Source organism: Sus scrofa, chromosome 1, assembly GCF_000003025.6.
Source record: "Sus scrofa isolate TJ Tabasco breed Duroc chromosome 1, Sscrofa11.1, whole genome shotgun sequence".
In the NCBI taxonomy this organism is placed as follows: domain Eukaryota; kingdom Metazoa; phylum Chordata; class Mammalia; order Artiodactyla; family Suidae; genus Sus; species Sus scrofa.
The window spans coordinates 233203700-233217554 of NC_010443.5; the positions used below are offsets into that span (position 1 = coordinate 233203700).

Genomic DNA, 13855 nt, shown 5'->3' on the forward strand with positions numbered 1-13855 from the left:
AGAGGATGAGGAGTTAAGAGACTTGTCTAAGCTCAGATGGGCAAATAAATGACACATTTTAGAAATGATTTCCTAACTATGTTGAACTTTTCTTTTTTGTATTAAGAACACCGTTGTTTTCTTTCCAATTAAACCTTTATTTAATTCCAGTTTGACTTGTGAATAAAGGCATCAGAAAACTTGGAACAAAAGTGATAGCCAATGTAGTTTCAGAAAGATACACTTAATGATTTCCTTAGTAATTATTTTTTTCATAGACCCAAATGGGCTGTGATTATCCATAAAAAAATTGGCTTACTTTGATAACCAAGCTCAATACAAAGTAGAAAGACTTGCCAATGCCTTCTGGACTGATGACGGATCTCATTCAGGCCAGGATAAATTCTTTTAAACTCCAAGAACATGATTGTGCATTTACATTTTTCTAGGATATGTATACATATGTCAGAAAGCAAATTAAAAACCAGAGTTAGGGGTTAATCAGAGGATTTAACAATCTGTATCTGGTTTTTCAATGTGCGTGGCCTTGGTATTAGACCAAAGCCAAGACTGCCCTGGCTGAGTTTATATGATGGGAAAGGATTTGGCCTGAGAGAATATAAACTGAAGAGAGTTGGTCCCTCAGCAAAAACAGCAAGTACAGAGAGATGAGTAACTTGAATCTTTTCCTAATAGGGAGTTCCATTATATCCATGTGTGGCATAGTGCTCATCTTTCATATCAGGTATCAGGTGAAGGGGAGCAGAATTTCTCACCCCAAACTATGTTTCTTAGGTGTAAAGATTATTATTTTTTTTCTTTTTTGGCTGTGCTTGTGACATATGGAAGTTCCCAGGCCAGGGATTGAATCCGAGCTACATCTGTGACCTCCGCTACATCTCATTGTGCCATAGCAGGAACTTTATAAATATTTTATTAGGCTGAGCATTCTTAAGAAACAGCAGACACAGAAGAAACTCTGAAAACCAAGTTATCCTTTTGTAAGAGTCTTTTACATTTATAAAGGAAATCTCCAGTTGTAAGATTTTCTTCCTTTCTAATCATCTGTAGGAGGATGACTCTAAGCCTCTAGAAACTCTTATCAGTGGAGAAGGCAGGGACTTAAATTAGCGTGACAACCATACCCTTGCTTGCGTGTTTGCTCAATAACCTCCCATAACTGTCTTCCACCTGACCTAACAGTATACTTTTGTCTTTAACTGGAGGTGGTATTTAAGGTGACAGTTTGGACCATTGTGGAGAGTTTCTTTCCTGTGTCTCTGCGATGTAACCAGAAGTGTACATGTTACTATGCTTCTGTTTGTTTTTCTCCTGTTCATCTTCCTTTTTATTGCAGGGAGTGGTCTCAGCCAAGAACCTGCAAGGGTGGAGGAAAAATATATTTTTCCTCTCTCACATGAGGTGGGGGGTCAGAGGAGATCAGGTAGTTCAACTTTCCAAAGAGTCTGTTGCATATTCCTGGCATGGTCTCTAGTAATGACTGTACACAAATAAAGACATGTTTCCTGTCATTTTATGCTTGGGAATGTAGCAAGAAATAAATGTTCTAAGAGACCATGGAGAAGCCACAAGTTATAGACTACAAGTTAGAAGTAGAAGCCTCTAGAAAGGTAGACAAAGGGTGGCAGTCACAATAAGATGAGTGATGCCAGGGACGTAGACAACTTAAAAACCATAGATAATGGCAATGGGATGACAACATAAGCAAATGGTTGATAGATCTGATAGGAAAAAAAAAACAACTTTGTTTCTATATGGGGGAAATTAGCACAGACTATTCTAAGGAAATGCCCTTTGAGAACATATGTGCCCCAATTCCTTCTCTTTCAAGTGATTTTCTTGTTGGAAGCACAAAGGAAAAATGAACAGCGAAGCTTTGGGGAATTTTCATTAATATGACAGATTGGATGCACCCAGTGTCCCGTGATCTTATTTCTTTGACAAGTATCTCTGAAACATGCAGGCATATTGTCAGGTTACTCTTTTTAACAATGGAAAAGGATTCCTGTTTCCTTGCATAATGTTAGGCATATGGAAGAAGCGGATGGAGACTACTATCTGGTTCTAATGTTAATCTTCCCTTTCCAGCTCCCTCCCAATAGAACATTCTGTCCATTTCAGAAGTTATAGGCTAATGCTAACTAGACGGTGTGACCACTGTTACATAAATATGACCACCCCACTTGCAATTTCACTTCTGTGTTTGAAGGTCAGATTTTTGTGAATTGAAGGTAAATTAGAACAAGGTATTGTAATATTGTGATTTGTAAGAAATATATATTTGGTCTTTGTCCATAGTTCCTGGCTCCTGGCTCCCCAAACCCTTGGTATTTCCTGCACAGTAAGAACAAAGAGAACATCCTTTGTCATAATATTTGGTCTCTTTTCCTCAGTTCCTAAAATCACCTCAGAGCCTCAAGGGTTAAATAGGTGTTTACTTATTCATAACAAGCTTCTTTAGACCACAACTGATTTGTTAATGAGTCAGAACTTTGGGGAAAAAAACCTAAGGCTGAGGGCTGGTTGTCAGGAGAGCCATCCATGTGATTAAAAAGTTGAAACTTCCATTTTATTCACCATCCCTTTCCTGGACCTCCAGGAGGGGAGAGGACCTGGAGATTGAGTTCGTCTCACCAACAGTCCATACTTTAATCAATTGTGCTTATGTAATGATGCCTCCATAAAAACCCAAAAGAACTAAGTTAGTTGAACCTCCTAGGTTGGTGAAAACATGGAGATCTTGTACACTCAAAGAGCATAGAAGCTCTGAGCCCTTTTCCCCTACTCTGTCCTATGTATCTCTTTCATATTGGCTGTTTCTGAGTTATATCCTTTTTTAATTAACTGGTGATCTAATAAGTGAAGTGTTTCTCTGAGTCTGTGAGCTGTGCTAGCAAATTAATTAAACCCAAGAAGGGGTTATTGGAACCTCTGATCTATATTGGTTCACCAGAAGAGTCCCTGGGCTCATGATTAGTGTCTGAAGCAGGTAGAATGGGGGCTGTCTTTTAGAACTAAAAACCCTTAACCTGGGGAATCTAATGCTGTCTCTGAGTAGATAGTGTCAGAATTGAGTTGAATTGTAGGACCCCAAGTTGATGTGTGGAAAATTGCTGGCTAGTGTGTGGAGCAACTGTCCCCCTCCATCGCTACCAACTGGAATTACTGGGTCCAGGAACTGATAGGCACTCAGAGCTGATTGGAGTTCCTCCTCCTCCCCCTCCTTGTGATGCTCTGTAGCTGGCCTCTGCACAGCCTTTTGATGATTTTCTCTCATCACCACTTAGTTTATATTTAATTATCTTTTAAACTTAAAACTATCAAATAAAAATGCTTCCCACTTTCAGGGCAACCTGGAATATTCGCCTATTTATTAATAATTGTGAAATAGCATGTTTGAAATGCTGCCAATAATGAGAATTTAGAATAGCTTTATGATTTCCTGGTGTTCCAAAGGATTGTAAGTATTTCTTCACAACCTTAGGAATTTTTAGGAGCCCCCTCACCAAGATTTTTGTCAAAAGACAGCCTTGGGTATGTGGTTTTTTTTTTTTTCTTTGTTTGTTTGTTTTTCATGGTTTGCCATAGGATATAACATAAGAAGGAAACACCAGTTGGCTAAGAAAGGAGGCACTCTGCTAAATGTACTATACCTTGTTATAAGTTTATTAAATATTTTGCCCTCGTAATCATCATTTACTTAGAAAAATATGTGTTTTTTAGTCAGATTTTACTGGGTGAGGCTATGGTAACACCCTCCCCCACCCCCACTAAATCCCAATGGCTTCTAATAGCCAAAGCTATTCCTCACTCATGGTACATGATATTCAGGACTCAGTTGTGGTTCTTCAAAGTGTACTTTCTTCATTTTGGGATTCAAGCTGAAAGATCAGCCTCTGTGTGGTACTTTCCTCATGGCCAAGGGAAAAGAGAAAGATATCTGTTGATAACCCTTGATCTCTCTAAAGCTTGTGCTCTCCACTCGCCAACTGCAACTTCTGCTCAGATTTCACTGGCCCTAGGTCTGATGTTAGTGAGGTGGAGAGGTATACTCTTCTCACTGAAAAGGTGTACACGTCACATGAAAACAAGGAGCATAAAAATGCTCTTTTAGGATCAGAGTGTAAATAGTTGGAAGTAAAAATAAAATCTCCCCTAGTCTTATAAAAGAAAAATAGTATCCCTCATTCCATTTCTCTCTCTCTCACTATCTCTATTTATCTGTCTCTCTCTGCCTCTGTCTCTGCCTCTTTCTTTCTCTCCAAAAAGAATTTTATCCACAAAGAGTGGCATTACTGCTACTATAATTTCTAACTGTATTATTAATCATTTATTAAATATTGATTGAGCACTTACTAAGTGCTAAACAAAAAGTGCACATAGAGAGGCACAAAGTGGTTCCGACTCTGTGTGGAGAGGAAAGAAAATGAACTTATTAATTATAAGAAACATAATGTGAATTGAAAGTATTAGTATCATAGGGAGAGAAAGGTTAGGTGACTTATTTCGCTAAGAACAATGAGGAAGAATTCACAGCAGCTAGACCTTGATAAATGAATAAAGTTTACCAAGACAATTAGAAGAGAAGGGTCTTTCAGGCACTGAGAACAACATTGACATAGATGGGTATCCCTATGTATCTTAAGGAAGGAAAACTTAAGGTACTTAAGGTACTTCATAAATGTAAGGAAGGAGCATAATTTGAAAGAAGTTTGGGATCTCATAGTAAAGTCACCTTCTGTCAAATGTGTTGGACCTTCTCCATGTATTAGACCCTCCTTTACTACCATCCCAGAATCCTTTCTCATACTTCTCTCTTCAGGCCTGTACCCCAGGAACTGACCTCTCTAGAATATAGAACCAAGATTATTTTGTCCTCTGCCTTTCTGTGAGACCACTGAACAGCTGAACTCTGCAGACGGCAAATATCTGTGGATGCAGAGTTCTGAAATACAGTGTATCCTTCAAAGACAGGATATTCATGTTATTCTGTAAACAACTTAAAACAACTGCACTGTGTCCTAAGGGTACCCCCTTTGATGTCACTAAGAAGATAACCTCATCATTGCCTGTTCTTGCCCACTAATCTTGTCACCTTCCTTAATCCCACTAATAATCTTGTTACTTTCCCACTAATCTCATCACCTTCCTTAGTAAAAGTCATGTGGGTTAAAGCCTAGGCACCTTTAGTTCTGTGGAACAGAGTGCCTCCTGGTCCCCCACATTCTAGGTGTAAAGTAGTCTTATTGTTTGGTTATACCCACCATCCCTCTTTCAGGATCTCCCGTTGCCCTGCAGCACTGGTTGCAGCAGAGTGTTTGACCAGTCAAAGGCACTGGCAGAAGGGTAGGAAGAGTGAGTCCATGGATTTTATCCCAGAATGGGACACAGAATAAGAGGAACAGAAAAAAAATGAGACCCTAGGAAACACTTCTTTGCAAATTCTGATGATCCAGAAAATGCCAACAAATTAAGACTACCCTTTCCATCATTCTTAGGACTACCATGTGTCATCCTTTGCTTCACTGATGAATCAGTTAGCTTCGTGCTCCATAATAAACTATCCTGAAACATAGTGGCTTAAAACAGCAGCAGTTAACTTCTATGATCCTGCAGGTTGACTGGGTAATTGCGGTCTGAGCTGGTTTGTCTGCTCTTGGATGGCTCATTCCTGCACATGGTCAGCTGTCACTCAGTGGGCAGCTGGGTGATATAGGATGGTCTGACCTATATATCTGATGGTCAACCAAGGTATCTGGGGTGGCACAGTCCCGTAGTTCTTGGCTTTGAGCAGGTGAGCCTGAGTCTGCTCACACTGAGACATCAGGGGCATCAAGGAGAATAATGTTTAAGACTTCCTGAAACGAAAGCTCAGAATGCATACAGTGATGATTTCCACCACATCAGATTGGTCCAAGCAATTCACCAAGTCATCCCAGACTCAGTAGATGGCAGAGGCTTCAAAAAAGTGTGGTACTGATCTCTGTCTACTACATACAAGAGTGTTAGCCTCACATCTTTCCTGTCCCTAGATTAAAATTCAATTAAAATGCCAATTGTCTTTTTTTTTTTTTTTGTCTTTTTAGGGCCACACCCTCGGCATATGGAGGTTCCCAGGCTAGGGGTTGAATCAGAGCTATTCACCCCAGCCACAGCAGCGTCAGATCTGAGGTGCGTCTGAGACCTACACCACGGCTCACGGCAATGCTGGATCCTTAACCACTGAGCGATGCCCTCGTGGATGCTAGTCAGATTTGTTTCCACTGAGCCACAATGAGACCTAAAATTCCAGTTGTCTTTTAGTGTTTAAGAAAATTAAACTTTGTCTTTTCCTATCCTCACCTATTGCTCCATCATTTCTTGTCACATAGATGCTGTATCCTCAATTTTAAAATGAATTTCCTAAGCAAAGTAAAGCACTATATTTATTTATTTATTTATTTATTTATTTATTTATTTATTTATTTTTGCTTTTGAGAGCTGAACCCACGGCATACAGAGGTTCCCTGGCTAGGGGTCTAATCGAGCTATAGCTGCCAGTCTACACCAGAACCACAGCAATGCCAAACTTGTCTGTGACCCACACCACAGCTCATAGCAACACTGGATCCTTAACCCACTCTGCAAGGCCACAGATTGAACTTGCAACCTCATGGTTCCTAGTTGGATTCGTTTCTGCTGCACCATGATGGGAACTCTAGCACTACTTTTTTAAGTAACCATTCCTACTAAGCTAAGATTGAATTTTCAAGTTCTAACTGTCCAGTTCAATAAAGAGGCAAAGGTTATTTTGCTTCTGTTCTTCTTCTGCTGCTTCCTTTTTTTTTTTTTTTTTTTTTCAAAATGTTTTTTTTAAGTGTCTGCTTTTCAAGAACATAATTATCCTTCATTTTTTGATGTCGACAGGCTTTGGACATTAACGTAAAAACTTAAGATGCAATTATCCTTTATTTTTCTATTGTCAAGTTTTCAAGTTAACAGTCCAATGCTTTAGGTTATGAGTTGATGACTTTTCTTTGGAGGTACATATTAATAGGGTTAAGTTTGCATTATAACAGTTGCTGCAAATACTGTGCATTTGAGTGTAGTATAAATAATCCTCTTAATGAAGTTATGTTGAATATGAGAAATGTGTGTGTGTGTGTGTGTGTGTGTGTTGTTTAAGGGGACAGTGAGGGCTGATATGTGCTGGTATGTGTCCACAGAAGAAAAATAAATAAATCCAGAGAAAACTAGCTAATGAGAAGCAAAAGCAGAGAGATTTTCAAAAGATACATCTGCACTACTTCTTGTGAGCAGCTGCCCAGGTGTGTGAGATGATGCTGGAAAAGCAATGAGAATTCCCAAAGGCCTCTATATAAATACTTTTCATTCTGGGGTCATCTGTCAGTCTCTGCAACTCAGGAGGAGCCTCCATTGGCTACTCACTGCATGCTTCTGTTTATATGAGTTTTTATCCTGTTGCCAAGAACCCTGTCACACGAAGAGCAAGCCACATTTACCTGTAATTGCCTTATACTAGCTTGTGATGCCTAATCTCTTTTATTGATCCTCCTTGCTGGTTTTTGGAGACCATTGATTTTCCTGGCTGTCAGTTTGTGGCCTTGCCTCCTTAATGTTTATTTAGACCAGCCTCCATAAATTGCTTCTGGAACAGAGGGTGAGGGAGGCAGCAGGAGGTCAGGGGTGCATGTATACCTGTCCATAAATATAAATCACAGCTTTTGTTCTTTGCTGTTGTTTGTAAACACTGTTTGCGAGGTGAATAAAAAACGGAAGTAATCCACTAAAATGTGGGGAAGCCATTAAAGATTCCCCTGTGACTGTCTTTTTTTTTTCTTTATTGCAGTCTAGGCATTCAATTTTCTGAATCCTAATGGCACCTCTTGTTGTCTATTCAAACATGTAATGTTTCTTTTTGTTAAAGTGGAGGAAGAAAAATGCAAAGGCATGGCTTGTTTGCCAGCACAGAGCTGTACTTTTGAATGCAAGCGGGTTCATTTTCCCTTCCCACCACCCAAATTGCTTTTTGTCAACACAAGCATATATATTCATAAATTTCCATTTTTCAGGAAAAAATAAGCAGCACTGGAGTTGACAGCACCTGGTCGAACAAGTGAACCAGGACCACTCTTCGTAATAAAGCTTATAGGACTGTCTATTTAGATAAAGGCTTTGGCTATAGTGGAAAAGAACTTCTAAAGTGTGTGGCAGTTCAGGGTCAGCATGTTCTAATAAGGGGTTGAAAGGTGAAGTGCAGAGTGCCACTGTACCTGCAACGCCAGTTGACAAGGCCAGTTGAGCACAAGGCAAAATGGAAAATTGTAGCAAGCAGGTGGCTGCTCTGTTATAAATAATTCAAGGGCACGTCCTGCAAAATCCAAGGGAAAAGCCCCACAGCTCATTATAACAGTGAGTTGGTAGACTGCTAGATCCTTAAATCACTAGAAAATGTTTCACAACAGCTAAGAATTTTTTTCTCCTCTGCAATAGTAGACATCATAGTCACTATAAGGTGACAAGTGGTTCCCTGAGGCCAAGAGGACAGCAATCAGTAGAGGGGCCAGCCTGGGCTACTACTCTCTCAGTTGATGTTGAAGCATTGTGCACAGAAACAACGCCTCAAATAAATCATCAAGAAGAGGAGAAGCATCCTCAACACAGGAAAAAAAGTACCTCCCAGAAAACACTGTATGGAACAGCTTGCTTGATTTAGCTGTCTCTTTTTAGCTTTTTCATATTAGTTAATAAACTGGATCTACTTGACTTATCTAGCATACTTTCCACCTGCTTCCCTATTATACCTCCTGATATTTTCGTCCTTTACTACCTGTGACACTCACATGGGCCCTGAATTTTCTATGCACTCCTCATTCTCTGACCTTTGAATCTCTAAACTCTTTTGTGAAAAAAATATTCATCATTGTCAGTGGTTTTATATTTCTCAGAAATTTTATAGCAAGTTGAAGTTGTACCACAATGTAATTACTTATTTGATGCCTGCATTAGTCAGGATAGATTTGCTCATACTGCAGTAACAAATAAGCTGCCATGTTACAGAGCTCACTCAACAGAGGCTTACTTCTTGCTTTCAAAGCCCCATTTGGATCTAGAGCTCTCTCTAGTGGCTTCCTTCCTAGTATTGGCTCAAGGATCCAGGCTCTTCCCACATTTACATTGATGCATTAGACATATGGCCTCCAAAGTAGGCATGGGGGAAAGAGAGAGCACGGACAGCACACAGTTGGTTTTATAGCCAAATCCAGAAATGGAATGTACTGCTCCTTCAGAAAAGAATTATTTTGAAAAATATTCAAGTATTTTTTTCATCTGAAGTAATTGTCTCTACCCCATCAAGGCTAAAAATATATTCCAGATTCATCATTGGTCCACATATAAAACTTAGGAATTATAAAATACCACAAGAATATTGATTGCTTAAACATGGCATAAGGCTTTTTGCAGCAAAACAAAAAAGCAAGCAGTTAAAAGAAACTGTTGGTAGATTTGGCAACAGGATATATTTCAGAAATCTATTAAATGATAGTTGATTATATTAATTGTCATGAAAATAAAGTTTAAAAACCTCTCATACAGGAAAAGGAAATAAGGATAATATAAAAAAACAAAAAAATCAATATTTCTTATGTAAAGAAGATTTCTTACTAAGTAGCAAGGGTAAAAAAATCAAGCAAATACATAGGGAAAAAAAGCAAAAAAGTCATAATTAATCTAGCCCCCAAAAAGTGAACCGATGAAAGTAAGAAAATATGCAAATAGAGTTCCCGTCGTGGCGCAGTGGTTAACGAATCCGACTAGGAACCATGAGGTTGCGGGTTCGGTCCCTGCCCTTGCTCAGTGGGTTAACGATCTGGCGTTGCTGTGAGCTGTGGTGTAGGTTGCAGACGCGGCTTGGATCCCGCATTGCTGTGGCTCTGGCGTAGGCCGGTGGCTACAGCTCCGATTCGACTCCTAGCCTGGGAACCTCCATATGCTGCGGGAGTGGCCCAAGAAATAGCAACAACAACAACAACAAAAAAAAAAAGAAAATATGCAAATATTTCTATTGTTTAGACTCATGCAAATTAAAACAATGAAGTAAAGTTTTGATTTTAGACTTACCAAAACATTAAAAATAATACAGTTACTATGGTTATGTGAAAAAAAGCTCTGGGACATACCATTGGTTGGACTGTAAGCCAAAAGCACCTTTTTAAAATGCAATTTGGCAATCCAAATTTAAAGTGCATATAACCACCTGGCTATCAGCCGCACCTCTAAGAATTATTCCACATTAACTTGTATACACAGTATCATCTCCTCCTTCCCCTCCCCCTCCCCTCCCCTTCCCTTCTTCCCTCTTCCCCCTCACCTCTTCCCCCTCCTCTCCCTCTCCTCTTTCTCCTCCCCAGTATTTATAAACTGGAAAATTTCTCATGTAAATCTGAATTTCTGGTTTCTCCTAAAAAAAATCAGTCAATGCTAGCCTCTATTTCCCATGATAACTATACCCATATACTTGTTGCCCTTTTAGGTATGGCATGTATTCACAAGTTTTCTAAAGCTCCTCACCTCTAAGAATCTTTTACATACAGTTCCATTAGCTCATTGTTATAACCTTCCTGGGCCCTAGAGGTGCTAGTTTATAACCTCTGATTCTAGAACTTGAGAGAGTTATAATCAAAACTTTTATGTAGCTCAGAAGTCCTGAATGCATTGTCAGAAAATATTAGGACTATTAGCTATGTCTGAAGCTTACTTTCCCTCCAGATCACATATTTCCTATGCATATTTTCACACCATAAGTTAGCCACCTTTTTATCTTTTACTGGCGTCTTTATTTTTCACATAATAGTTATTTTTACTTAAAAAATTTTTTCGTCATATGTACTATATGCATCCTATGACATGAGTAAAACATAAAAGTCCTACTGATAGGTAGAATTGAGCAAATAGGTGCAACCCATGACATAGTTACTCCTACACATCACAATTGTAACCCACATGACTTAAATTCATGGTCCTATGAGTCAGAGAAAAGTAGACAAAAACATGGCAGATAAATTTACAAAAGTCGTAAGTTTGCTGTAAACTCACATGTACTTTCACATGTGTCTCTTCATATATATAAACATGTCATTGCATCACATCCACACATACACCCGCCACATACACGTACACAACCCCCCCCACACACATATTTCTTACACTGTTTTCTCAACTTCTCCATACAAAACAAAATTTAGTTCTAGGAGACAATCAACCTTGACTTTTAAAAATGACAAAAAAGTAGATAAAAATACAATCAAATGGTAATGAAAATCATGTAAAAATGAGGTTGGAACTACATGATATTCCAAAAATAAATAAACATAAATAAAAGATAATCTAACTGTCTCAGCAGGTGAAGTATGAATTGAACTTTGAGTAAGAGGTTTATTTCCTGACATTCAGGTCTGGGTTGAAATTGGGTGAGAAAACACCTTGTCATCTAAAGTGATTAAAGACTATTCAGGTAATTTGGAAGCCTGAAGTTAGAGGGCTGGAAATGTGCATATTAAGAAATACTTAAACTTTGGAAAGTCGTATAAATAATGCGCAGCTGGCCAGCAATATGTATAAAGTCTGCCAATTGTATAAAGTCTGCACAAATTCTGTTTTGGTTTGGCATTCTATGTAGAAAAATAATATATCTGTTCCTTGTTTTCCACTTGAAGGCAGCTACACTTGAGTGTTCTATATACAAGTCCTTGTTTTTCCCTATGACTGACATTCAAATACCAGAAATGACAAGTTATTGGCTATTGCAGAGAAAAGAAATTCATTTATGTCTATAAATATCCAAGAGTTGTTTAGTTAGGAGGAAACAGATGACCTAACTGAAGACTAAATCTTGGCAGGTTGACTTTCATTGGCTGAACCCTGCCAATTTTATTCTAGCCAGCTGGTTTCCTCTAATCCTCTCCTGTTCCTTCTGTTTGAGTGATTTTCTAGGTTTTTTTAATGCCACATGCATCCATCACCACCAACTCCAAACAAAGAGCATGCTGGGTGAGAACAAAGCACAGATGAGCTGTCTGGGGGTTCACTATACTGGGGATGAGGCCAAGGAAACTCATCAAGAGATTCACACATCCATAACTGCAAATTAATAACAATACGGAAAATGAAATATAAGAGGGAGCCCTGAATCCTTTACTCTTGTAGTTTAGTTAACCGGACAACTGGAGGCTCTCCACATAACCTTTAGTTCAACCTAAATTATGTCATTCTTTTTGTGTTCTGAGAATCAGAACAGAGGGGCTAGGAGTCCACAGAGAAAGACTTGCAGAGTGGCAGGAAGCTTGCTCTGTTTTCATAAGTCAGTGAGTTATTTTGAGGCAATTAGGCTTGTAACTTCTTTTTTTCTTTTTAAAGTTTCCATTTTTTTTCAAAAAATTTCTTGTGTTTACTTTAAATTTCACTTTAATGACACAAATGAGAGTTTGATTACAATTAAACTATTCCCTCTAAGGGCTGGTGTGCCTGGTCAAATAAAGTTGGAAGGGCAAGACTGAGGGAGGCAGGGAAGAGGCACAGGGGAACCCAGAGCAGGTGTGGAATGAAGCTCAGTACCCAAAGAAAAACTGGAAGCAGTGAGGAATATGTAACTCTGGCCTGCCTTTTAATTCCTGTGAGACAGGGTCCCCAAGAAACCTACACAGAGAAAACAGAAAGAGTTGTTTGATGGATGTTACACATTTAGGTCCTGTAATTACATGGGAAGTTGATTTATCACAATGTCCTTGCATTGGTGAAACGTCAGGGGCAAGACACATGTGTGGCCCCATCAAAGGGGGAATTATTTTTAGGAAGCTCTGGCTTTGCAATCTAGAAACAACCAGAAAAACATGAGGCCAATGTTATTACTTCTGAGAACTTTCAACACAATTAATGCATGAAATTAAACAAGTAAAGAAGCGGAGACAGGGAAAATTTCAAGTGCAATCAGCAATGCTCTGGCAACTTCGAGAATCAGAATACTATATGTGTTCCCTAAACTAGATTTGCTTAAGAAGCCAAACATTCTCACCTTCACTCTATTAATACATATAAGCTGTCCTTTCTAGCATATGTTTGCTCCATGTACCACAGATGAAGATTCTTAAAACATTTCATACATTTTCTTGGCCTCTTCAAAATGCTAATGCTCGGGCTTTGTTGTTTTTGATCATTGTTTATTAAGAAAGTGAAATACTCATCAAGGAGTAAACAGTCAGGTTAAAGCAAATTGTGTAGATAGGATCTTAAAAAATAGATAAGCAACTATGAAAAATAATTAAGTAACACTAAGCAACATTAAAATCTCTTTTTCTTGAAAAACCTAAAATATCAACAGAATATGTGTATACTTGCACATATATATGTATGTGTGAACACATATACATGCACACGTGCAGATATACACACATATATATGTGATATGTGTTTAGATATAGTTGAATATCACAGGCTATGGATTTACCTCTGTCTCTGTTTCCTCTGCATTATTCTCAGGCTAGATATTTGAGTGTTAACATTTAAATCAGAGTCTCAGTCATTAAATGAATGATATAGGTGTGGATGGTATAAATTTAGTGTCTTACTATGAAGAATGCAATGATGAATGATGTTTAACAAATTGACTGATTTTTTAAACATTTCAATGAAATTGACTGTAAGCTAATAGATTTTTTTTTTTTCAGTACAGTGAAAACATCTTGGGAGATGATGTAGCATCCACCTCTGATGACTTTATTATTGCTGATTCTAAATCCGTATATAGTAAGGTAAGTGTTAATGATCAGAGACACTCTATTATTATCAGCGGCAGTAT

The 13855-nt window shown here is 38.5% G+C and overlaps 1 long non-coding RNA gene across 1 annotated transcript in view; it reads left to right on the top strand.

Annotated features, from left to right (window-relative positions):
* LOC102163669 overlaps positions 1–13855 on the top strand; it is a 589637-nt gene that overhangs the window by 239854 nt on the left and 335928 nt on the right. Inside the window, exon 4 of the long non-coding RNA XR_002336498.1 lies at positions 13725–13808. This is a non-coding gene — a long non-coding RNA (uncharacterized LOC102163669). The remainder of the gene's footprint in view (positions 1–13724; positions 13809–13855) is intronic.